The 25172-nt window shown below is 39.9% G+C and overlaps 1 pseudogene; it reads right to left on the reverse strand.

Moving 5' to 3' along the window:
• Positions 1-16625: 16625 nt before the first annotated feature.
• On the reverse strand, positions 16626-17440 carry LOC131923475 (NEDD8-conjugating enzyme UBE2F-like; annotated as a pseudogene).
• Positions 17441-25172: the final 7732 nt, after the last annotated feature.

Below are 25172 nucleotides of genomic sequence, written 5' to 3' on the forward strand. Positions count from 1 at the left end.
GTTGCAGAACAAAGAACTAGAATGTTAGTTGACTCTAGAGGTACAACCATGCAGATGTGAATGATGATACTGATGAGGGGAAAAGAGCACACCTGTTTTTCTTTGTTCCCTTGCCCTCTTTTGATCAACACTCTGGAATTTTCATGGGGAAAAAAAGTCAAATTTTGGAGATACAGCTTAGATATCAGTAGAGGCTTGAGAAAGGGTCCCGAACAGACAAGACTCACTTGAAATTTCAGGAGCTTTAGGTAATCTAAGAATTCAGGAGACATTTTTCTCCTTCCTAGGAGAGACCTTAGAAAGGAAAATTTTCTAATTTCTTGTCCTCTTTCTATGTTAGATGAGGCGGCTCTGTCGATGTGTTTAGACATAGATCATAAATAATCCCACAGGGGTCTCTCATTCCTTGTCATAGGCTGACTGTGTATTCTGGAGGACTGTAATGTGGAGGAAAGAAAGTTTTACAGAGAAGAATCACTCCTCACAAGGGTGTCTGTAACTCACCCACCAAAGAGCTGAGACTGGCTGGTTTCCAGGTGGTAGATGGTCAAGTGACGCACCTGGATTTCTTAGTCTTGGCCTTCACTTGCTCATAAGATCTTGTAGCTCATCTCCAGGAACAGTCCTGCATTGTGTGACATTAGGATTCTGGAATCTTCAACCTCACCAGTAAGATAGACATTCTAAATAAAAAAATTGATTTATTATTAAAATAGAAACCAAAACCAAAACCAAATATGCATCTTGTCTTTCTGAGCTTGGTCCTTATGCCAGGATTGTATCAGAAGTGCATACAAAAGTGAAGGGCTTATCTTTAGTGGTCAATTCCCATCTTGTAGAGTAAGAAAAATATTTTTATTTAGAGAGGTGGGTACAGAAAGGGGAGAGACTGGCTAGCAGCTTGTTCCTCTGGGCTTTGAATATTTACTCCCACAATTGATTAAAATATTGGGAAGTCTTATTTCACAAACTGATTGGCCTATGAGAACCTCACGAGGAAATTTTGCTTCTAGCCCTTTGATTATATTTTCTGCCTAGGAGCTGTCACTTTGGTCCATAGATTCAATATGAACATTTGGAGTGATCCATAGTATGTCAGATTCTTGCTATCAACCAAAGTAAAATCCACCCCAGAAGGTGTCAGCTGGCCTTCACAGATTACCCAGGTCCTAGGAGTAGATGCATCTGGTGCAGAGGACTAAGGCAGTGATACCAGGTCTGAGAAGAGCCAGTGCCTCACCTTTCCTGTCTCCTTAATCTGTAGAATCAAACTGGCAATCAGGCAAAGAGACTGTACCTCATGCTAGGCCAGGAGCATCTACACAGGGCTCTTAAGCAAATAGCATTTACCTAAATGATTCCTTATCAGGCTGTATTCTGCTTTTCTCTCCTCTTTGTGTATCATTTTTTATAGAACCCTCTTCACTGCCCATGCTTTGTAGATAACTCTGTAGGGTGGTAAACTCTTTAAAGTGTATAGATCTTTCCTCCGAGAGATGGAGACCCCAATGTCTACTTTGAATACTTTAAAACACAGCTCATGCAGTGTTGTTTTTTTTTTTTTTTTTTTTTTTTGGTTTTTCGAGACAGGGTTTCTCTGTGTAGATTTGCGCCTTTCCTGGAACTCACTTGGTAGCCCAGGCTGGCCTCGAACTCACAGAGATCCTCCTGGCTCTGCCTCCCGAGTGCTGGGATTAAAGGCGTGCGCCACCACCGCCCGGCTCATCCAGTGTTTAAGAATCAAGTGTTCCCACTCCTTGCCTTCCTCCCCACTGATAGTCCTAAGATGACCTGCCTCTTTCTACCCTCTATTTTGGACCTGCTATAGGTAGGCAGAAAGGGAACAAGATCTCTGATTTCTCTTGTGTTACATGCATGGATGTGTTCATTAATATAGTGTGAGGAAGAGCTACAGGGGAATCCTGGCAGCTTGGAGCACTGGAGGGGGAGCACTATCGGGAAGAGGCCTGAAAATAGGAGTAAAGAATGAGAAGATTCTTTCCAGAAGTTGCCAATGGGGAAAAAATTCTGTATTTTTCAAATTGAAGGGTACAAGGGAATAAAGGAATAAACTGAAACCAGGGGAAAAATCCAGTTGAGAGGGAGTACTTTCTGTCTGCTGATGTCAGACCTCCTGTGCTTCCCTAAGCAGGGAACAGAGCTTGTCAGTTTCAAACAGCAAGAGACTTCCACTCTGACTCCTACAAGGATTGTATTTCATATAGGTGAGATTGAACAATTTCAAATGTCTGAATGCAGTGAGCTTCAACAACACACTTGGATAAGGTATGCCATACCTTCAGATATCCAAGGATACTTTTCTTCAACTGAGAGTTTAGAGTAAGTACAATTATCTGGGGCTCTGGGACAGGTTCATCCCCAACTAGAATCCATCCCCCATGTTTTCCTTAGAAGGGATAGTTGGCTATGTCTAGTCACATTTGTCTTTGTCACTATTGGTGTGAGTGTGAGCTGAAATGCCCTACTATCTCATCGTTAGGGTCTACTGCTCACTACTTTAAAATGAACAGGCCATCCCCTCTGGCAAAGAATTATTCAGTTCAAAATGTGGATATGCTATTGCTGAGAAAGAGAAACGTTTCTTATGTGCATTCCAAGTATAAGTCAGAATAAGATGGACATTCACAATGCCTTCTCGCAAGGCTTTGCAGACATCCACTACCCGTAGGATACAAAGAAAGATCCATCGCTTAAGTAGTAACAGTAATTATTTATTCAAGTGCAAGCACACAAACCTTTTTTTCCCCAATGTACTAGATTTTAAAGAAGTGGTAATTTAAAAAAATTGATCTCATTTTTTCCTATAAATTTGTGTCTTTTGTGTGTGTTGATGGGTGTGAAGTGTTATGGAAGATAATAGTGGACAAGCCCATAAAAAGCAGTTTATTAGACTGATGATTGCATTTTGCATTTTCACATGAGGGTCTGTTTTATACCAGATCTCATTAAAGAACAAAAGTACTCAAGGAAGACAAGAATGTGAACGATTTGAACGTTCATCAGAATGGCCTTTGAGAAGAAACTGGTCATTCGTTATGAGAAAGACAACAGCTTGTTCCTGCCATATCTAACAGAGTCACAAAAGCTTAAAATTTACACAAAGACCTTGCATTTTTATCCCTGTAGAAGCTGTCTTGGAGGCCTTTAAAGTAGGGAGAGGAGGCGATGTGCACCATGACATTCATTCCTCCTGGTTCATCATCCTCTGACTACTCACTCCGTTTAGTCATGTTGAGAGATGATCCGCTATTCAGAGGCCCTAAAACCAGCGAGAATGAGATCTTCTTTAGGATGTTTCACCACATGCCTGGGTTGATAACACGCAACATCTTTAAGGACAGAATCTTCATAGAGACCTTTTAAGCTCTTATGAATTCACATCAATAGAACTAATAAGCTTATGCTCTCAGGCTAGTGTGTGTGCCTATTAAGTAAAACTAATTTTACTTAATCTTAATTAGGTTTCAATTTCTATTTTGTCTCCTCAGTTCCTGCATTATTCTCTTAATTACAGCTTATGCTTGGCTTGACTGGGATGGGAAACCAAAGTCAAGGAGTAGAAAAAGGAGCAGGGTGTAAGCAAACCTGTTTAGGCAACAAGATGCAGAAGACTAAACCTTATTTGACTGTGAGGAAGGTTGAAGATGCGCCTGTATAAGAGTGTGTTTACTTCAAGGTTGAATTTACACAGAAATAGTCCCTCTTCCAGGTGGACCACTTTCCATTTGAAGGAGTTAGGTACTTTTACTGCCTAGAAATATCTTATTCAAATATCCAGGGTCATATTTTTGCTAGCATTTAGATGTGTAAAGTTGCTAAAACACCAGCCGTAAACTGTAGCAAGCCTGCTTCCTAAAGTGAGTCAATAAGCCAATTGCTTCACTGTAACTACACAAAACTGCATGGCCTGAGTCCCCTCTGAAGCCAATGACAGCATCTCATAGCAAACCTCATAATGGCTCACTTCATCAATATATGCCCTTGTTTTCTAAAATTTTAAAATTTCAAAATATTGGGTTGCAGCACTTATTTTGTAATTTCTTAGTTCCTTTCTTGAATATTAAAGATCATTTTTAAAATGCAACTGAATTTGGGTCAAAGCCCCTGCTGAAAAGCAGAATCCCCCTGGGCCAGTGCCAAAAGCTCTTCCAGCAATATCCCACTGTGCTTCAAAGTGAAGCGTGTTGCTCCAGGACCATTGTAGTGCAGCTGCCGCCTCATTCATCCTCAGCCTCATGGTGTGAAGCTAGAACATCTCCATGGAGGTATGAATGTGTGCACTGTGGTTCAAACCAACGAGTGACTTGCTCACCTCACACCAGAATCCAGAGCAAGTGTAGTAAGTATGGAAGACTAGTGGAAAGAGGCTGAGCTATACTACCCATGGTTCTGAAAACTGCCTTGTATTGTGTGGCTTGGTCCTCAACATTGAAATTCTCCTTCTGGAAGGGAGGAGCAAAGCTAACAGGCCTCATGAGTCCCCTCTGCAAGGTTTTGTAAGCAGTAAACCCTTGCTGGGAGAGTGGAGACTTTGTGGAGCTGTCTACAAGTCAGGCAGCGTGGAGACTCTTTGTGGAGCTGTCTACAAGTCAGGCCATGAAGTCCCAGGGTTGTAGCTTTTGTGAGCTGTTACCCATGCTGGAATGGGCTCTCAGGAACCTAGGTATGTATGGGTCACCCATTGTCCCGAAACTCCAGTCAACTTGCTAGAGATTGGAGGAAGAGTTTCTGTGTTTTGCCACCAGGCTCACTGAAATGAATAGATATTCATTTACATCTTCTTGAGAAGTTCATGCAGTGTCCAGGCAGTCTTTTAACAATTTTCTATCATCTTCTACCAACACATAAACTAAGGCTTTTATCAATTAGAAAATTTAGCAGCTTCCTTGAGGTCATAAGGAACCCTGATTTTACTTAAGGTTAAGTAAAATTAGTTGTACTTGCATGTCTTTGGACTTCAGGTGACGATTCCTAGGAAATCGTGTAACATAAAGGAAGGATGTAGTGGCAACCTAGCCTGATGGTGGGTGAAAGCAGAGATGGGGGAATTCAGGTGCATTGTACTTTTTAAAATGTAGTACTAGGTCATAGTCAGAGAACCAAAGAGTAGAGTTTAAGAAGACGTGTCCCACTGAAGGGTTACCACTGAAGAGTTATTTCTTTATTTTTGACTAAGCACCAAATGAATGAAGAAATTTATACTTACATCCTATTCTTTAGATGTTGGGTCTGGATAGATCTTTTATTTTTAAAGGGAGACATATTGAAATATAGTCAAACATATTCAAATAATGGAGATAGAACATCATTTAGAAGATAGCAAAGAAAAACATCAGTGTAGAAAAAATTTACTACAGGAATCAGGAAAAAAAGGAAAGGAAAATCTAGCCTCTTCTATGGGGTAAAAAATTAAAAATAAAAACAAAAAGATAAAACAGTATCAGGAATCCGTGTTTGATGAAATTGTATTTGGGTAGAAATAGACATTCTTGAAATTCATGCCAGCAAGTAGGTTAATTCAGGGTAGGAATAGAAACACAAGCAATGAAATTGGTCTTTTTTTTGTTTTGTTTTGTTTTGTTTTGTTTTGTTTTGAGGCAAATTTGAAAGTTTTACCAGGGTACTGAAGGAGGGGGGGCAAGACTGACAATAAGGAGAAAAACAGAGAATAAGGAGCCAAGTTGAGAATTAAGGAATTCCAGAAGAAAAACAAATAGAGAGGAGGACTGAAGTAAAGATTCAAACGTGATTAAATGAGTTTCCTGAGCTGGAAAAGAAAGAGCACACAGATGAAAAGCACTTACCATGTTCAAAGAAAGCTGAATGGAAAGAGAGCTATGGAATGTTTGAATTACAGGGATGGAGAAGAAAGAGATGGTAAGCCATTCATACAGGAGTGGAGCAGGGAAAAGGTGAAAAACAAAAGAACAAACCGGCCTCAGACTGACATCTCCCCTGGCTAGCATGGAGCTGCCTCAGCAGACACAAGCACTAACCTGACCATTTTACATTAGCAGGCTTACAAAGCATCCATTCGCAGAAATGGGTGGCATTTTACAGATATGTTGAAATCAGGCCTAGCTCACTTCCCCCCTAAAAACTTTCACCTGTGAGATTCCAGAAGGGTTTAGATGCAGGTGTGACGAGACTGTCTGTCACAGCAGCTGGTGGTGTAAGTGACTGGTGGTGCAGTTAGCTTTCTCATGTGCTGAGAAAAACTGTCGTCTTAGCAGAGGCAGGTGAATTGTCAGTGTCAATAAAGCTACAAGCACTTGAATGGCACAATGCTGCTGCTTTTCAGTGTCATCTGGATGAAGGCTGAAAGTTAAATGCTTCAAATTTATTTATTTATTTTGTGAATAATGTCTATGTGTGTATGTTCTCGTGTGTGTATGAGTGTGTGTGTGTGTGTGTAGGCCTGAGGACAAAATTAGATGCTTTCCCCCTTGTCAGAGATAGGATCCTTTTATTGTTCACTGCTGCATACATCAGGCTAGCTGGCCTGTGAGCTCCCAGGGACTTTCCCTGTCCTTACTACTCTTCTGGCTCTTAGGAGGACTGGCAATAAAGACAGGCTAGTGCCTGCTTTACTTGGGTTCTGGGGACAGAAGCTCAGGTAAGCACCTCACCCACTGATCTTAATTTTCATATTAAGTCATACTCCTTTGTTGCTGAAGTATCTTTGAGGATATCCGTAATACATTTCTTTGAAAATACGTGTTTCATTTCTTGGATGAAATTTTTCATGCAGTGTGGGTTCTAGAGTCAGTTTGGACATGACTCTAGGCTCCATCAGGAGAATGATACTAGTACTCCACTCACTACACCTCCTTAGAAAACTGTTGGTTTAGAGCAATCAGCTTTCCCATCTGTAACACTAAAATATTATATATTTTTCTGTGAAGGCTAAATAACTCATCTTTAATTTATCATAAATAGATAAAAATACTTAGAACAATATCTAATGTAATTAGATTTTAGTAATAAGAGCTGTGAATTTGTGTCATCATGTCCACATAAGAAACATATTTTACACACACACACACACACACACACACACACACACACACACACACACAAAGTGTACAAAGAACCCTAAAAAGAAGTTATGGGTATTTATTATAATCCCATATTCATCATGCAGTAGTGGGCTATGCTATTGAAGCATTCTAATCTTACTACTTTTTAATTTCTTGGGCTTAATTCCTCCCCCCTAAGAATCCAGGCAGGTAATGTTTTTTAATATTTATTTTTATTATTGTAATATACATATATATGTGTGTATGTCTCTGTGTAGGTTCTATACATTCTGATCATATTACTTTTTGTTTTCTTGGGCTTAACTCCCCCCCGCCCCAAGAATCCAGGTAAGTAATGTTTTTTTAAAAATTTATTTGTATTATTTTAAATTATATATATATATATATATATATATATATATATATATATATATATGTCTCTGTGTAGGTTTGTACATGACAGTGAGTGCTGGTGCCCTTGGAGGCCAGAAAAGGTGGTAGAGTCCTTGGAGCTGGGGTTAGACAGTTTTGAGCTGCCAAATGTGGATGCTGGAGACTGAACAGGATCCTCTGCAAAGGCAGTATGGACTTATAACCTCTCATCATCGCTCCAGCCCCAATAGTGTTTCCTTTAAAGAGATCACAGAGGTACCAGTTTCACTTTCATCCTGGAGCTTTGTTTACTTTGCTCTGCCCTTAAAATGAGGGGGAGGAGGTGAGAAGAGTAGCCAAGGAGATCTGGGGGAAATACTCAGTGTTGTACCAGATCTCTCCTGTTTCCTCCTTTGCGTTGCTCTACTCCTCCGATGATGGACACATGCCCCAAAGTACTTTAGTGATGTTCTCAGCCAGAGAAGTAACTCTCTGTAGCTTCAAAGGATTGAATTAAACACGATCATGGTGTCTAATGCCTAGCCCCACATTTACCCTGCACAGAGAGCTGGATAGAATTAGTACTTGCTGGATGGTTGAAGTTCTCTGGAGTAGTGGATTGATGCCCGTAGGCAGGTTTGGTGTTTGAAGCTAGCCATGACTCTTTTTTTTTTTTTTTTTTTTTTCGAGACAGGGTTTCTCTGTGTAGCTTTGCGCCTTTCCTGGAACTCGCTTTGGAGACCAGGCTGGCCTCGAACTCACAGAGATCCGCCTGCCTCTGCCTCCCAAGTGCTGGGATTAAAGGCATGCGCCACCACCGCCCGGCTAGCCATGACTCTTTTGTGTTCTATTCCAAGCTATAGAGTGTGGCATGGCTCTTTCAATACATCTTTTTATCTACGCCATAACGCCGCGTCTCGTTGTAACAAAAGCCTTCATGGATTTCATGTCCAGCTCTTAAACCCTGTGTTCTTTGTCAGTAATTGAACATTCAGTTTGGGAGAGAGCTAGGAGGGTAACTATGGATTGTAAATAACTTATAAAGCGTATTTTTGAGATGTGCTGTTGTTTTAACCAAACATTTTGCACATTCTCTCTTTCTCTCTTTCTCTCTCTCTCTCTCTCTCTCTCTCTCTCTCTCTCTCTCTCTCTCTCTCTCTCTTTTCTCTAAATACTGTGTTTTGTTCAGTGACACTCTTGGTACACTACTTATGTTGAAACCAATATCTCCATTGTTTTAAATTTTTCTACATTTAGATTTTCTTTTGTTAGAGAGCATTCCTTAAGATTTCCTATATGAGGATTTTAGTTTAGTGTATATGTGTGTGTGTGGGGGGTCACAATTGTTATCATCCTTTTTAGTATCAATATTATTGAAGTAAATCTCCCAGATATTGAATAACTAAAAAATCTCTTTTGGTTAATTCCTAAGTCTGCAGTATGCAATAATGGTGAGTTATTATAATATCAAGAAAGCTTTTAGTGTGCTAGGCACCATGCTATATGCTTTGTATATGTAGATTATCTTAATAAAGTATTCCAATAACAATAAGAAGGTACTGTTTTCATGTGTGTATATATGTGTGTGCCTATGTATGTATCCATGTGTATTCCTGTATGTGTGTCCCCATGTGTGTACAGGTGCATCCCCCTCCCCTTTGTGTGTGTGCGCGCGCGCATGTGTGCATGCATGTATGCATGCATTCATGCATATATGTATTCTTGTATGTGTGTCCTGGCCTGGAACTAGACAAGCAAGTCAGTCTTGCTTGTCAGCATGCCCCAGAGATCTGCTTGTCTCTTCCTCCTCAGTGCTGGAATGTCAATCACTCACTTTCATGCTTAGAAGTTTTTTTAAAGACTAGGTTTACGGAATCAAGCCTGGGTCCTTATTCCTCTACAGGAAGCCTTGTACTGATTGAGCTATTTCTCAAGAGCCAGGTGCTGTTTTTAATCATGGGGTTAAGAGTAATAAGAATAGATTACACACATATATGAAGCTATCAAAGCAAACTTTAATAAGATCTTAAAATAGTACTTAAGTTACTTAAAAAGTTCACCCACCTCTTTCTCTCTCTGTCTCTGTCTGTCTCTCTCTCTTCAAGATGCTGAGAATCAATCCTATGACCTCATATATGCTATGCAAATACTATATCTTTAGCAATTAAAAAAATTAACCAATATAAGACAATTTGATGTATTTATCAGTAGAATGTGACAATTTCAACTTTTGTATTTAACTTATCGTGATTGGGTAATTGGCCTGTTTGCTAAAGGACATCTGTGACTTAGGTGAAATAGTGGTGCAAATTTATATAGAAACATCAAAGGTCTTGGGTCTGATTAATTCTAAAGCCCATTCTTTCCACAATTCCATTCTGTTACATTTAGATTGGCATCTGCCATGTATTTGTGTTAATTTCTGTGAGCCGATCCTGTGCTTAATAGCAACAGGAATATGTCTTGGTTTCCACGAGATACTTTTTTTTCTGCACAGTTTCCAGCAACAGTTAAGGAAATCAGGGGAAAAAGCCCTAGAATCTTCAGCTCTTGGGGTCTTTGAGGAAGTTAGTCACTGACCAATGTGAGCTATCTATTGAGAAGAAAATGAGGCAGAATTCAATGAGTGTTGTGTGGAAGTATTTAAAAGCACAGTAGATCTATTTGCCCGCCTTACCTTTGCAAAGATTTGTAGGAGTCTTATCTCTTGTGAGTGAGAATCACAGAGGGGGAGACATGCAACCTGGAAAACTGGTGTTCTGAAACACACCTCTTCCTCATAATAAGTGGCTGGTGTAAATGTGTGTGTGTGTGTGTATGTGTGTGTGTGTGTGTGTGTGTGTGTGTGTGTGTGTGTGTGTGTGTGTTCCTTATTAAGGTGCATGCTATAGCATGTCAAACATATTGAGAAGCCATGTTATGTATACCAGCAACATCAAAACAAAATAAACATGAAGAGGAGGCAGCCTTGCCTTGTCTTAAAGCTGTTTATGTTCCAGGTGGTTTGGCTTTTAAGGTTCTAGTCAGGTAGTGTAGCTGCAGTGACAGACCCCACTTCTCCAAATCCTCTCACAACAGAAGGTGGAAGAGATACTGATGGAGTTGGACCCAAGCTACCCTGAGAATGGAACCCTTTCTGTGCCTTGTACTTTGACAACCAGCTCTTGCATGGTACCCATGTGCAAGGAAGGAGTTTGTTTAAGTAACTGTTTAGATTGAGACTCCATTTAACATGAGTTCACACATGTCATACTGGTTTAAGAAAAGTAGGATCAAAGCAGACAGACAAAACCAGGAAGAAATACCACCAAACAAACTGGCATCCTCCCTTGTACCATATCTCTTAGAGTAACCTGGAAGTTTGCCACATCTTCTGGAAAATGCTGCTTTAATATTGAGTTGAAGGAAGATCTGTTAGCAAATAGAGACCTATTATTTGGTGAAGATAAGTGAAAAGTGGGAATAAAAAATAAGCACATTTGCTTTGGAGATGAGACTCTGTGTGTTGGCAGCCAAATGTCTCCCTCTAAGGAATGGGGCTGTGACCCTCACTTGTCTGGAGACCACAGCACTAGAGGATCAAGAAACCTTGCCTGGAGATATATCCTTGCATCAAATCCCCCCAGCCAGTTTGCCAGATGGGTAAAAGTGGATTAAGCCCAAGGATGGGATAAATCTTTCCAATGGTACTCAGACATGGATGGTATTTTCTGCTTCTTTTTACAGAGGCCGATGATCCGATTTAGGGAAGAAAAGTAGAGATCAGGGACAAGTGTAAGCTGCCCCAGAGATCTCAACATTAATCTTTTAAACTCATTACCTTATTTTCTCTAATAGATGTCATTTGTCAAAAGTAGCATGCCATTAGATTTTTCTTGCTATTTAAATATTTGTCATAAATATGTCAGTTTTAAAGTCTTTTTTTTTAAAATCTCTCGAAATGGCAAATAGCAACTTGTAATTTACTTAAGAATCAGAAAGCCTTCATTTGGCATTCATTACTATTTAGTATTTTCATATAATATAGGACCAAAGTAAAATGCAACAGTGATGAAGTTATTTCCTGAATTGTTTTGTAATAATTGGTTTGTCTGTTGTTGCTGTAACCTGCTAAGTAATTAAGTAGAACATGTGTTTCTGAGACCATCAGTGACAGAGATGTTGCCCCAAACAAGAAAGCGTTCAGATCTGTCTTTGGGGTGTATGTCGAAGCTATCTTGATGATCAGCAGTGCGTCGTCTTCAGGGTGGAATGTTTTCCTTCATGAGTGGATCAAAGGCTTTCAGTTGAGAACTTGGAACGTAGTGAGTGAGGAAAGTATGTTTACAATAATTGCAGGATAATGGAAGCCCAAGTTCAAAAGTATTTATATTCCCCCCAGAGACCCTGTTCTGAAGTATCTCTAGGTAGCATGTGTGATTGTGTACTTAATAAATGCCTGTGTTGTTAGTATAATAAAGACTTTCTGATCTGATGCCCTGGAGAAAGGTGTCAGTGCATGCAGGCAGAAGGGCCCTAGAGCAGAAACATATTTTGACCTCTCATCACAGAAGCTAAGGAACAGCTGCTAATTGCCAATTGTCATAGCCTTTGGACAACCTGGCCTTTGACCTTGCGGAGGAACTCTTCTCTGCCCTCCCTCTGGCTGTGTTTAATTTCCTGGCCTCTCTAGATTTGGGTACATTCCTGCAGCAACCTTGCCAGATTTCCTAGAAACTACCTTTTACTCACTGTCCCTGGGCTCTGAGGGGCAGAGCTAAGCCTCCTAGCTGGCTTTTCCTCTTTTTTCTTCTTGACACTCCTCCATCCAAGAGGCTCCTGAAGGTCAGCACCCCTACCTGTTCCTTTGAATTCACTTAGCCCCTTCCATTTTGGAATTCCCTCTTTACTTCCTCTTATGCTTGTAAGGTTCTGCCATGATTCTACACACCTGGGCATAACTTTCCAAGAGGCTTTGCTCTTTAGTGCAGATGTTAGCTTTCTTACTGCGTTCTCACAGGCTCTGATCTTGAAGCCTGGACTGGTTTAGGCATGAACTGACTATGGAACTCATCTAGATACTGGCCCATAAGCTCTCAGTGAAGATGCATTGGGATGGATTGAAGACTCAGGTCAGTCTGGGATTATAGGCTTGCACCAACATGCCAAGCTTTAGATTTCCTCAAAGGCCTACAGAAACAAGGTGCATATATGTATGCAGGTCAGAGAACATAGTGAATGGTCAGCATGCTATTTTGAATTTCCTCTGATCATCAGATTTCTTAAATGCATCCACCTTGCCCTTACCTTGCTTTTTGAAATGCTTTTGCTCTTTATCTCCCTGTGTAGAAGAAATCCTTCCCAATTTGTTCAAAGGCAGAGGTGGTTCATTTGCTCCACTATAGTCGACTAGAGTTGCTGTGTCACTGGCCAGGTGTCCTAAGCATTAGACATTTGTCTCTTACAGTTATGCAAGCAGTAAGCCTGAAGACAAAGCCATCAGAGTTGGCTTCTCATGAGATCTCACATCTTCACTTGTGACTGGCCACTTTCTTGCTGGTCTGCTCAGGTCTGGTTTGACTTACGGCCAGATTTGGATAGACTGTATTTGAATAGTTTCTTTAGTAACCAATATAAAAAAATTAACACTTGATACTGCTCATAAATGTCTCTGTATCTGGCTTTCTTCGAAATGTTAGAGGGCCTGAGCAGAGTTGGCTTGTATCTTAAAGAGACTCCGGGTGCTGTGTCCTTCAGACTGGGTACCTGCTCTCCAGGCTTCTAGTTCCACTAACATACTTTTGTCCTTTAATTGATTAGCCTAACTTCTGAGGCGTCTATGTTTTTGATTCATAAAATATTGATATATACTCACTTTTGTAAACATGTTCTACAGATCACTACATTAGTGGTTCTCAGCTGGTGGGAATTTTGTCCCCACAGAGTAGTATTCAAAGCTCCACCCTTTAAAATTTTATGAGTTGTATTGTCCCTGTGTTTGGGATGGGGAAATTCATGAGCCATGGTGTTTGTTTGGAGGTCAGAAATAAACATGCAAGTAATCAGTCCCTTCTTTCTACCCCATGACTTCCAGGGACTGAACTCATGTTTCAGTTTGGTGGCAAGTATATTTATCTTCTGAACTATCATATTGACCCTGAAGCCGTTTGTGAATTCCACGACTACAAGGGGGGGCAGGTGCTGAGGCTTCGGGTAGTAGAGCCTGAAGATGTCACTACATGTTCTATAGTGTACTCCCATAATGCAATGAACATGACTAGGGATATCAATAGTGCTAAGGTTTTAAAACCTTGATGAATACAACTAGAAGGAAGAAAGAGCCTCCATATCTCTGTTTGCCACCACTACTTTTCCATTTGATGACATTCTGACACTGGGTTCAGACCCATTAGAAAACAGTACCCAGGATAGCTCATATGTCTGACCTACTACGTTCATAGAAACTTTTCTATGACTTTCTAAGGTTCAAGATTTGGGCACATTTCTCATGTCTATCTCAGGTGTTTCCTTCCATCCTGTTTCACTCAACTAGCCAAAGAGTCTTGCCTTTCTGTTTTATTTCAGTCTTGATCAACACCATGACCCTCCTGGTTTGCTGGGAAAACTTTTCAGTACATCTCACTCTTCAACATTCTACACATGGTCTCCAGGCTACTTTTTGGAATGTACAATATATTACCTATTTACTTTTTCCAGACCTTCTAGCCCTGCTAGTTCTTTCCCCTTATGTTCAGTGACTGAGCTTTTGTAGATGTCTGACAGTACCACATGCTTGCTTGCCTCGATCAAGTCATCTATACAGTCTCAGCCCAGCAATTTAAGTTCTTCCCATAGTTCCCTAACAAGATCAAGCCATGTATGAATATGGCTTCTGCTTCAAGTAGATGTTTATAATTTTTGCGAAATCCTCAGACCCTTAGCATTTATGTTAAGCACTTCTCATTTATTCTTTATATATTGATTTTCTTTTAATGCTACACACAGTATTAACCCAGATGCAATTTTGTTGAAGTAGAAGCTGTATTTCTACCTAATAATAAATAAGCCACATGACTCAGAATTCAGTTCTAAGTTGTTTACTGAACCTTTTTGCTCAATATAGAATATAGATTGTTGGGAATATTCATGATCAATGGTCAGGTAATTAAATGCTTTTAATCCTTGAGGGAAGCATAGTAGAGGGAAAGGGTGGGGATCTTGGAGTTAAAGGGTGTTGAGTTTCTGTCCAGGTTCTACTGCTTAAAAGTTATGTAGCTTCTGGCAAGTGAGTTAGTCTCTATTCACTTCAGTTTTTATTAAACTATAAAAATGGAAAGAAGACTATCTCTGGACTAGGTTGTTCTGATGACTGAAAAAGTGGGAAGAATGATTTTTTTCTTTGAATAAACTTCAATCTGCAATTTGTGGCTTTGAAATTTGAAGGTGGGGTGGGGGACTCAAAGGACAAGGAATGGGGGCAGTGACATCCTTTGGCTTGGGTCCAAAGAAATGGGTTCTTCTTTAGATTTTACAGAAGGCGTGTGATCCTGCCCACACTACTATCTTATTTCAATGAGACTTATTTCAACTTCTGACCTCTAGAGTTGGCAGGTAATAAATCTGTGTTAAGTCATAACATTTATGATAAATTTCTAACAGTAGTGATAATAAACTAGTATAATTTTCTTATTCCTCTTAAGGGTTTGTACTTGAATGACCTACCTCAAGAAGATGCAGAAGAGAGTGTAGTTTCAAATAGTCATATTAGGTGCTTGAGAAGTGGTCAGTGGCTGTGTACTAAAAAGGGAGAAGGTAAGAAGCTTGTTGTTGTTTACATGGTAGTCTGTGTCATTATTCTGATTGATAAAAGCTTCTATGTTTTATTAAATAAGAGTCAGTTTGTGAAATGGCCTTATTGACTAGCAGAATCAATCCCATTCTGTTATCACTAAGAGATGTGTCCTTCAGTCATTACTCTTTATTATGAGTTACAAAGAAACTACAAATTTGCTAAGACCCACAATCACAACAATAATCTCATTATCATTGAACTAGGTCAAGAATTAGACAGTGGAGATTTCTCATAGGTATGGTAGTGATATGAAATGAAATCAGTAGGTATGGGTGGACTATCGATTTGTACAATAGCCTGGACCACACAAGCATTAATGGAAATGTAAAGATGTGTTTAAATGATAATAAATGAGTCACAAAGTAAATGGAAAATTGTAGAATATATCATGATGTTTATGGAGATGTTTAACTGACAATGGTGGATGGATTAAAAAGCACAAGGTTAGAGAAGAGACAAACACTGCAGTGGACCTGGTTCTGGCCCTGGAAGATGCTTCCATTACTGTGAATGAGATTTCTGCTCATGGAGTGCTTGAGGTCTGTAACGAACCTTTCTCTGTCTCACCAGCCAGCTCCCAAATAATGACATGAAGACCTATTATTAATTGTGGAAGCTCAGCCTATAGCTTAGACTTGTTCCTATCTAGCTACTATAGCTAAAATTAACCAATAACTTTTTAATCTATGCTCTTTTATGTGGCTTGGTTGCCTTTACTCTGTACTGCCCATCCTGCTTTCTCAAGTGACTCTGCCTTCTTCTTCCCAGGGTTTCTCTCTCTCTGCCCAGAAATCCTTCCTGTCTCTCCTGCCTAACTATTGGCTATTTAGCTTTTCATTAAACCAGTCACAGCAATACATCTCCACAGTGTACAAATATCCCACAACAGAAGTTCATCTACCAATTTTAGGGAGATTTTCAAGTCTTTCTAGGCTGAACTCAAGGCTTGGATTACTTTTATACTTGTTAAATTTCATTCTGTATGAAAGAGATGGAATGATGTATGATGAAAGTCTCCAATCATCAGGAAAAAGCAGTGACTTACATGGGTACTATGGTCATTTCTACTTGAGTCTCTCCTGTTTTCTTAGTAGTGTGACCCTGGCCTATGTGACCTAAGGTGCTGCTGATCTTTCCGGTACTCTTTCCTTAGCCATAGCACTTATTTTTACAAAGCACTGGACTTTGCTAACACTTGCTTTTCTGCCCAGGATCTTCCTACTTCCTCAGCTGTTCTAAACTGAATCTTTTTTTTTCCCACGGTTTATAGCAGGTTTCTTATTGCCAATCTGCCAGTCACACCGAACATGTCATTACATCATTTGTGTAGGACACCGATTTTGTTGCGGGGAAGGGAAGCAAGCGCTGTTCTCAATGGTGAGTTCATTACAACTTTGAAGGAATCCCACAGCCTAGACAGTAGAGTTTCAGTAAACATGGTAAGGGAAGCAGACAATGCTCTCAAGGCCCAGACACACTTTCTTGCTGTATTGTGTGATCAAGAGGATGGTCTTCTTCAGGACAACATGGTTTGCAAGACTGGGACAATCCCAAGGGGTTGACAGGGAGTATGAGGATGGGGAGGAGGGCTACCTCGAGCTGTTTCACATCAGAGATAACTGTGACAGAGTCCTCAGACCTGTAATCTCTCCTCTTATCATCTGGCATAGCATTTGATGTATTCATCCGCTTTGCCCCAGAAATCCTCCTTGTCTCATAAATGATGTTCAATATTCAGTGGATCTTCAAAATTCAAAAGATCAGTAAATAAAGAGTTGAATCCCCAAACAACATCCTTCAATGTCCTAGTGGGTGCCCAGGCAGTGCCATCAATTGAATGTTCTCTTAGTAAACTTAGACGTATTTCTCCTGTGATGTTGGGGTGACTGATTTTAGTCAAGCATTTCACCTCGGGAGGCATCATGTTGTATGCATCAGAAATTTCAGTTTCACACTGAAATTTTCCACCCTGGTAGTAGCCCTCATCTGGGCTTCTGGGCAGTCAGCTGAAAGCAAGGAAGCTTGTTTGGTTCATGTTTGTTACATGTACAGGGTAAATTAGCTTCAAGTTCTGCAGCCTCTTTAACAAGCAACTTGTCTCTCACAGAAACCCTCCAAGTGGAATCCGATGTGGAGGCTGATGTCCGGATCCTCTGAGACCACCATCCCTCTTCAGCTTGCTTGTCAGTGTTAGCATTACTGCCGCCTTTCTTCTGCGCACTGGTGAGTCAGGCAAGGCAGGCCAGCATCCAACACCATGCCTGACTGGTGGCAGCAAGATGTGAAAGCCCTCCCAGCCGAATCTTGGATCTCTTTCATCAGCCAAAGTCCTTGGTCTGAGCTCCCGCAGAGTGATCTGGGAATGAGATCTCATGCCAACAGAATGAGATTCCTTTCATAAAAATGCAGAGGAACCATTTGATATAAATGCACAGTCTGTTTTTTTTAATTGTTGTTGTTATTAATGTACTCAGTAGATATTTTCCTTTGAGAAATGGCTCAATAGAACTCTGGCTGTTTTTGTAGCCTTCACATAAGGATGAATATTAAGGGGCTAGAATAGTGTCATCTGGGAAAGTATATCTAAACATAGAAGCTGTGTCAAAACCAATTATTTGGGGATCACATAGGCAGTGTCATGGCAGGCTACTGTAATACTGATTCTTTAGGACAAAGATCACTAGCTTTATTTATGTATAAATAAATAATTTATTTTTATTTCATCTATATTGGTGTTTTGCCTGCATGAATGTCTGAGTGTGTGTATGTGTGTGTGTGTAGGTGTCAGATCCCCTGGAACTGGAGTTACAGATAGTCATGAGCTGCCATGTGGATGCTGGGAATTGAAACTGGATCCTCTGGAAGAGAAACCAGTGTTCTTAACTGCTGAACAATCTCTCTAGCCCCTATTTATTTATTTATTAAAATTGAATACATCACTTTCCTTGTCCCTTTACTCTCTGTGGCACCTCTCAGGTACCCTCCCAACAACTTTTTCCATGTTTCTTCCTCCCCACTCTTAAATTGATAGTCTTTTTCTTTGATTATTACTATATATGGAAGAAATGTGTGTGTGTGTGTGTGTGTGTGTGTGTGTGTGTGTGTGTGTGTGTGTGTGTTTTAAAAATATGTAAGTCTCACCGATGAGTCCCTTTTTTACTGTGAGTGCATATGGTTTCAGGGCTGACCACTCTTCAGTGGACTACCAATAAGGAAGCTCATCCCTGGGAGAGGCAAATTCTCCTTTTCCCAGCAAGCATTGGTTGCCAGTATTTTTTTTTTTTTTTTGCTTAGGATTGGGACCCTCCCCCTTTTCCTTCCACATTAGTATGTCCATTGATATTGCCGGTGTTCCAGTCTTGTTTATTCCATGACTTCTAGGAGAGACTGTTTCACAGAAGACTTCTTGGTATTCTGGCTCTTGCAGTTTTTTCTACTTCCTCTTCCAGACTGTTCCCTGGGTCATAGATGTAAGAGCTACGATGTAGACACTTCCACTGGGAATCCATTGTTGAATCCCCACAATCTCTGCATTGCATATGGTTGTCGGTTTCTGTGAGGGTCTCCATTTGCTGTAAAGAGAGGCCTCTTTGACAAGGAGTGGTGGTCACACTTATCTGTGGGTATAAGAATAAGATTTAGAATAGTAGTAAAGAATTATGCTGACATATTTAAGTGGTGGTAGGAGATTCTTTTCTAATGTTCATGACCCTGGAAGTTGGCTAGGTTTCCTGTACCAGGAACTATTTCCCTCCTGTTGAGTGGGCATTACATCCAATTAGTCAGCTGTTGGTACCCCCAACATACCAGTGCCACTTATTGAACCTTTACGGATATCTTGCAATGCTGGTCATTGTCCTGGTTCACGGGTGTTCCAGCTGGGTAGAACTGTTTTATTACTCCCTTCCCTTGACATCTTGCTTAGTATTTTCTTGAACCATAGAAGCTAGACTACAGGAATGAGGCTTTCAGGTCAGATCTGAGTCATATGTCCTAAGAGTGTGGTGTCTTCAGCAAAAGTGGCCTACCCTCAACCTCTGAGAGGCCACCAAGGGCTATGTGGACAATCTACGTTGTTCCGGGAGTCACTTGGGTTATGGTGACTGATTATGTGAAATGAGATATCTCATGCTTGGTACATAATATCATCAATTTTAAGTAAACTTTAGGACATCCCACACTTCTTTTGTTCTTTTGGTATATAGCAGAATGGCTTATGTTTAAAATCAAATTTATACTTGTAAAAGAAGAGCTTTTTTTTTTTCCTGGTTTGATAAATGTTGAATAGTGACCAGAAAAGATACCACTTAATTGTATTATTATAATTTGAAAGTTATCAATAACCTTTCCCAATTTCAAACACAGAAGTTTTTAGTATTTTGTAGTCTATAGAATCATAAACAGTTTGTGTTCTAACCTCTAACTTCTCTGTGTGTTTGGGAACAATAATGTTCATTTTCCTGTGTATAGTTATCATTCTGAGCTCTCTGAGGGCAGAAACTCTCTTTTCCTAGTATCTATCAACATTCCCGGGGAGTAACTGTGATTTGTTATTTCTGAATGATTGGAGGGGTGAATCCAGGGTTCTGACTCTCCATCATTCCTCTTCGTTTGGCACAGTTCCTTTTGTTGGGTTGGCATGACCCGGCGCCCAGCTTTCCTGCCTTTCTTGAGCTAGCTTTCCTTTATGTCTTCACCCTTCTTCTCCGACTCCCTGTCTGTGCGCTCACTCTTGCCCTGCTGCCCTTTTCCTCCATTCTCCAACACTTCTCTGCCTGTCACCCTCAGATGGCTAACTCCTATTTCCATCCTCCTGTGTGGTACATCCAAAGTATTTTGCTGATACTGTGAACACCATGGCCAAGATTTTTATCATGTAGACCACGTGTGGGGGTTCCTTTCACTTGTTAACTCAACACAAAGTAGAACCAACTGGCAAGAAATTAGAGGACACTAAAATGCAAACTACTTTTATGAACACTTCTGACTTTCCTCTTTCTGATTCTCGTTTCCTTTCCAAATGCTTATTTTAGTGACTATGCAGTTAGAAAAGTTGTGATTGTTATATCCTCACCTCTTGGTTTGTATTTTCCTCTTTCTTTGGGAGGTTCACCTTTGGAAGATGTTTAGAGAGCGGACTGACAGTGAGGAAAAGCTGTTTCTTGAATGACTGTGGCTTAGGAATGTAATTGGTTGACACGTGATTCTTAAAGACAGTTGTGTGCCTGAAGTTCATTTGTTAAAATTATTTCTGGCTTTGCTATTAGTCAGCTACCCATGTTAAACTTTTAATGCTCATTGAAATGAAATTTCTCTGCTTGGAAAATCAATACATCCACTTACATATTTTTATCCAGACTTAGAGTTGTTCTGAGTTGTTTCATTATTATATGATGAGATTTTTATGTTCTTTAGCTTCTTATTGATTAAATGTTTCCTAACAATCCCCTAGCATTGCTTTATTTACGATAAAAGATAAACCTAATCATGCTTTTTGAAAGCCCAGGGACCACACTGGTCCCTGGTCTTTATTACAAAGAACCTAGATAACGATATACTTTATCTTTAATTCTCAGTGTGCTTTAATTAACTTCATTGTGAGCTAATAAACTACCAGTTAGCTTCCCTTAATCTAGAATGTGGTTTTGTTATTGTCAACCTACTCTTTTAACTAATAATAGAAGGTAAGCATGTCAAGACGATAGCACCAGCTTAACAATTGATAAACTAGTGAGAGTAAGAATGCACCCTTTTATAAGGTGTGATCTGAAATGCTTGGAACCCAAAGCATTTTGGATTTACTGTGTTTTGATTTTAGAATGTTTGTAAATAGGTAATGATATACACTATATATGAAATCCAAATGTGAACGTGAAATTGATTGATTTTTTTCACATATATATATACATACAACATATATATGTGTATATATATGTATATATATATGTTGTACACATAATTTGAAGCTCATTTTATATAGTATTTTTAATATGCCTGGATTTTGACTGTGACATGTCACAGGAGGTCAGATATGAAATTTTCTAATTATACATCATACTGATGTTCAATAGGCTTCAGAGTTTTAAATTAGGGATGCCTAGCCTGTATGTGCATGAGTCTGTGTTCAGAAAGGGATTGGGGCTAGCAGGGAAAGTAAAAACAAATAAACAAAAGAGAGATTTCCTATTTGGAATTTTAATATATATCTATATATACATATATTTTTTAAAGTTCATATATATGTTGTTTTTCATCTATCTATCTATCTATCTATCTATCTATCTATCTATCTATCTATCTGAACTTTTTAAGTAGCTGTACAGATTTAAATTCAATTGCTTATTTGCAAGCAAGTTAAATATATTTGTGGTCATGAGGGGAAAATGGCAGATGTAGTGGGTAGCCATTCCAGCTTTGATCTGGAAGTTCCAACCCCCAGTTGAGGCTTCGGTAACTGTCATGCCTACAAGGCAGGGCCAAGAGAGGACCCCGAAGACCTGAGATCCGGAAGCACCACCTCTCTTGGATCCCGGACCCTGGACCCTGGAGGTAGACCAAGCAGAGTTCTCTGGAGAACACCGCCGGACTGTGCTACGTCTTTCCCAGACCCTGTGACCTACCTATCTCTTCATTTGTAAGTTACACCACTAAATAAACCTCCCTTTTAACTACGTGGAGTGGCCTTAATAATTTCATCAATAGGCATATCAGATTTTTTTATTTGAATTTAATCATTAAGCTTTCCAACTTATGTATAGACAGAAGATTCAGTTTTCTTGAGTCTCACATTCTTGTAAATGTTACTTATCCAAATAATACCCAGTATGTGGCCATACTGACAAAAAATGTCGTGTACTCCTTAGGTATAAACCAGTCAACAGTTTTAGATAGTAGATATAATTTGATAATTTTTTTCCTATTAACACATGTTTGGAAGTCACCTGGATTTGTCCCTGCAGTTTTGATTTAGAATAATGCATTAAACTTAATACATGGTCAATCTCATGATCTTCAGTGAGATGTTTCTTCTAGCCAGTGGTCATCTGCTTGCTGTCATTTTTATGGCATTTCAGAAAGTAGATATCTCCCCATCTCTCCTGCACCTGAATCCCCCAATGTTCTTGTTAAAGGGATATATGGCTCGCTCCCAGTGAAGGCTCTGATCAGAGAATGTTATCTTCGAGGAGTGCTGCCTGTGATTCTGATGTACAGCAGCACTGGAGGAATAGAGGAGAAATGCCAATGCTTTCCAGTGGTTGAGGTGGGTTCACACAATAATGAATATGGTAACACAGATCATCAATATGGAAAACAAGCTGTGGCAAGCATCCCTACTATACCAAGCCAAAACCCTCTTTTTTTTTTTTTTTTTTTTTTTTTTTTTTTTTTTTGGTTTTTCGAGACAGGGTTTCTCTGTGTAGCTTTGCGCCTTTCCTGGGACTCACTTGGTAGCCCAGGCTGGCCTCGAACTCACAGAGATCCGCCTGGCTCTGCCTCCCGAGTGCTGGGATTAAAGGCGTGCGCCACCACCGCCCGGCCAAAACCCTCTTATATCTGGCAGAGAGAGAAAAATGACCATTTCATTTGTTATCATTAAAATGAATTCAGAAAATCCAACCAAAAATGGCCCGATAGTGTCTATAGCCATCTAGTATGGCAGATAGTAATACATGGTCACTTAATAAAAAATATTGAACCAATGAAGACACACAACTCTTTCTTGTTCTCACAGAGAAAATGAACAGAACTCTGAATGCAAAGTGTCATCTCAAGCTTAAGAGTATCTTTAGCTATGAGTGGAAAATCAACAAGGAAAGGTTGTCAGAATGGAAGGACATTGATGCATTGAAGGTATAACTTTGATGGGTAAAATATTCAATTTTTACAGACATATCATGTTTCTAATTCAAAGTCAGGCACAAATGTAGATTTTTGAATCATGAGACTGCCTGTAAGAAACACCATTTTCCAGCTCCTAAAATTATGCATCATTTTGACATTTTCTTCCAGACTTTTTCTGTGAAATATTTTTTTCTCCAGAGCTGAGTTGTGCCATCTACATTCACATCAGAATGTTCCTATAGTGTTAGATGTCAAGTGTTTCCTGTCATGACTATAGCATTGCATGATATTGACATAACATAATGTGAATTGCATTTTATAAAGATCCTTTGGTAGTCATGGTGTGGTTAAAGGAAGAAGAGTGGATGGAAACATTTAGCTAATGGGGTACAGATAATGTTTTAGGGAAACACAGAAAAGCTGAGATTCAGATTCAAGTGCTATTTAAAGAATTAGATTTGGTGAATTTGGGAGGAAAAGGAAAAAAGATTCAGAAAATCTCTTGTGTACTGTGGGATGTCTTTCTGTACACTGTAATATGTGTTGCTCTGATTGGTTAAAAAATAAAGCTGCATTGGCCTATGGCAAGGCAGTTTAGAGACAGGTGGAACATCCAAGCAGATATACAGAAAAAAGAAAACTTGTCAGGAACAACATGCCAGCAGACTGGTAATACCATGGCCACATGGCAATACATAGACTAGTAGAAATAGGTTAATTTAGATGAAAGAGCTAGCTAGCCAGAAGCTGAAACCATAGGCCATACAGTTTTTAAATAATGTAAGCCTCTGTGTGTTTACTTGGGTCCAAATGGCTGTGGAACCGTGGGTGAGAGAGATTTGTCTGAACTGCAGGAGGAGGAGGAGCAGGGGGGTGTTGTAGGGGAGTGGGACCTGAGAAATTCATGGCTACATTTGTGTATTTTGAAATTAAGAAAACTCTTACATTTATAGCCACAAAGTAGGGCTACCCCCAGACTTGGTCAGAAAAGCTCCTCTAAATTTTTTTTAATGTAGTCATTGGGAATTTCACACATGTATAAAATGTTGCATCTATCCCCTAGTCCCTGTCTCCAGCTCTCCTGGAACCCCTCCCCCAACTCCTCAGATCCCCTCCCAACTTCACATCTCTTCTTAACTGCTCCTCCTCTTCTCACCTCCTCCTTTTCTACTCTTCTCCTCCCCCTCCTCTCCCTCCTCCTCCTCCTCCTCCTTTTTCTTCTTACTGAGACCTATTATGGTTCCCATATGTGTGTGGTGTCAGTCCAACTACTGGAGCATAAACAACCTACTAGGGAACACACTCTCTGAAGAACACTGATCATATCTGTTGCTATTAGCTTCTTAGCTAGAGGTGAGGCCTTGCATGCCCCACCCCCACAAAAGCTGGAATATTGACTGGCTTGAACTTCTACAGATCTTGTGCAGGCAAGCACAGCTGCTGTGAGTTACTGAGTAGAGTGGTCCTGCCATGTCTAGAAGACATTGTTTCAATGCAGTCCTCTCTGATTTACGCTCTTTCTAACACCCCTTCTTCAGTGTTTCTCAAGACTTGCAGGAAAGTGTGATATAGATGCCCCCTTTAATGCTGAACACTCCCCAGTCACTGATTCTCTGCACTTTGACCTACTGTGGTTCTTGATAACTACCTACAAAAATGTTCACTGCCCTTAGACATCAGGGAAGTACAAATTACAATTACTTTGAGATTCAATCTCACCCCACTCAGAATGGCTAGAATTAAGATGACAAATGACAAATGCTGTGAAGGATATGGGGAAAAGAGAAATTTATATACTGTTGTTGGGAGTTAAAACTGGTGTTGCCCCCATAGAAATCAATATGGGGAAATTTTGAGGAAATCAATTCCTCAAAAGCTAAAAATAAGTCTCTTGTATGACCCAGCTATACCTCTCCTGAGCATATGCTCAAAGGACTCTCTATTCCACAGAGACACATCCTCCATTCATAATAGCTAGGACACTGAAACATCAACTGGTAAATGGATGATGAAAACGCGATACATGATACATGTGCACAATGGAATTCTATTCAGTTATAAAGAAAAATGGTAACCAGGTAAATTTA

This window comes from Peromyscus eremicus, chromosome 13 (genome assembly GCF_949786415.1).
Source record: "Peromyscus eremicus chromosome 13, PerEre_H2_v1, whole genome shotgun sequence".
NCBI lineage: Eukaryota > Metazoa > Chordata > Mammalia > Rodentia > Cricetidae > Peromyscus > Peromyscus eremicus.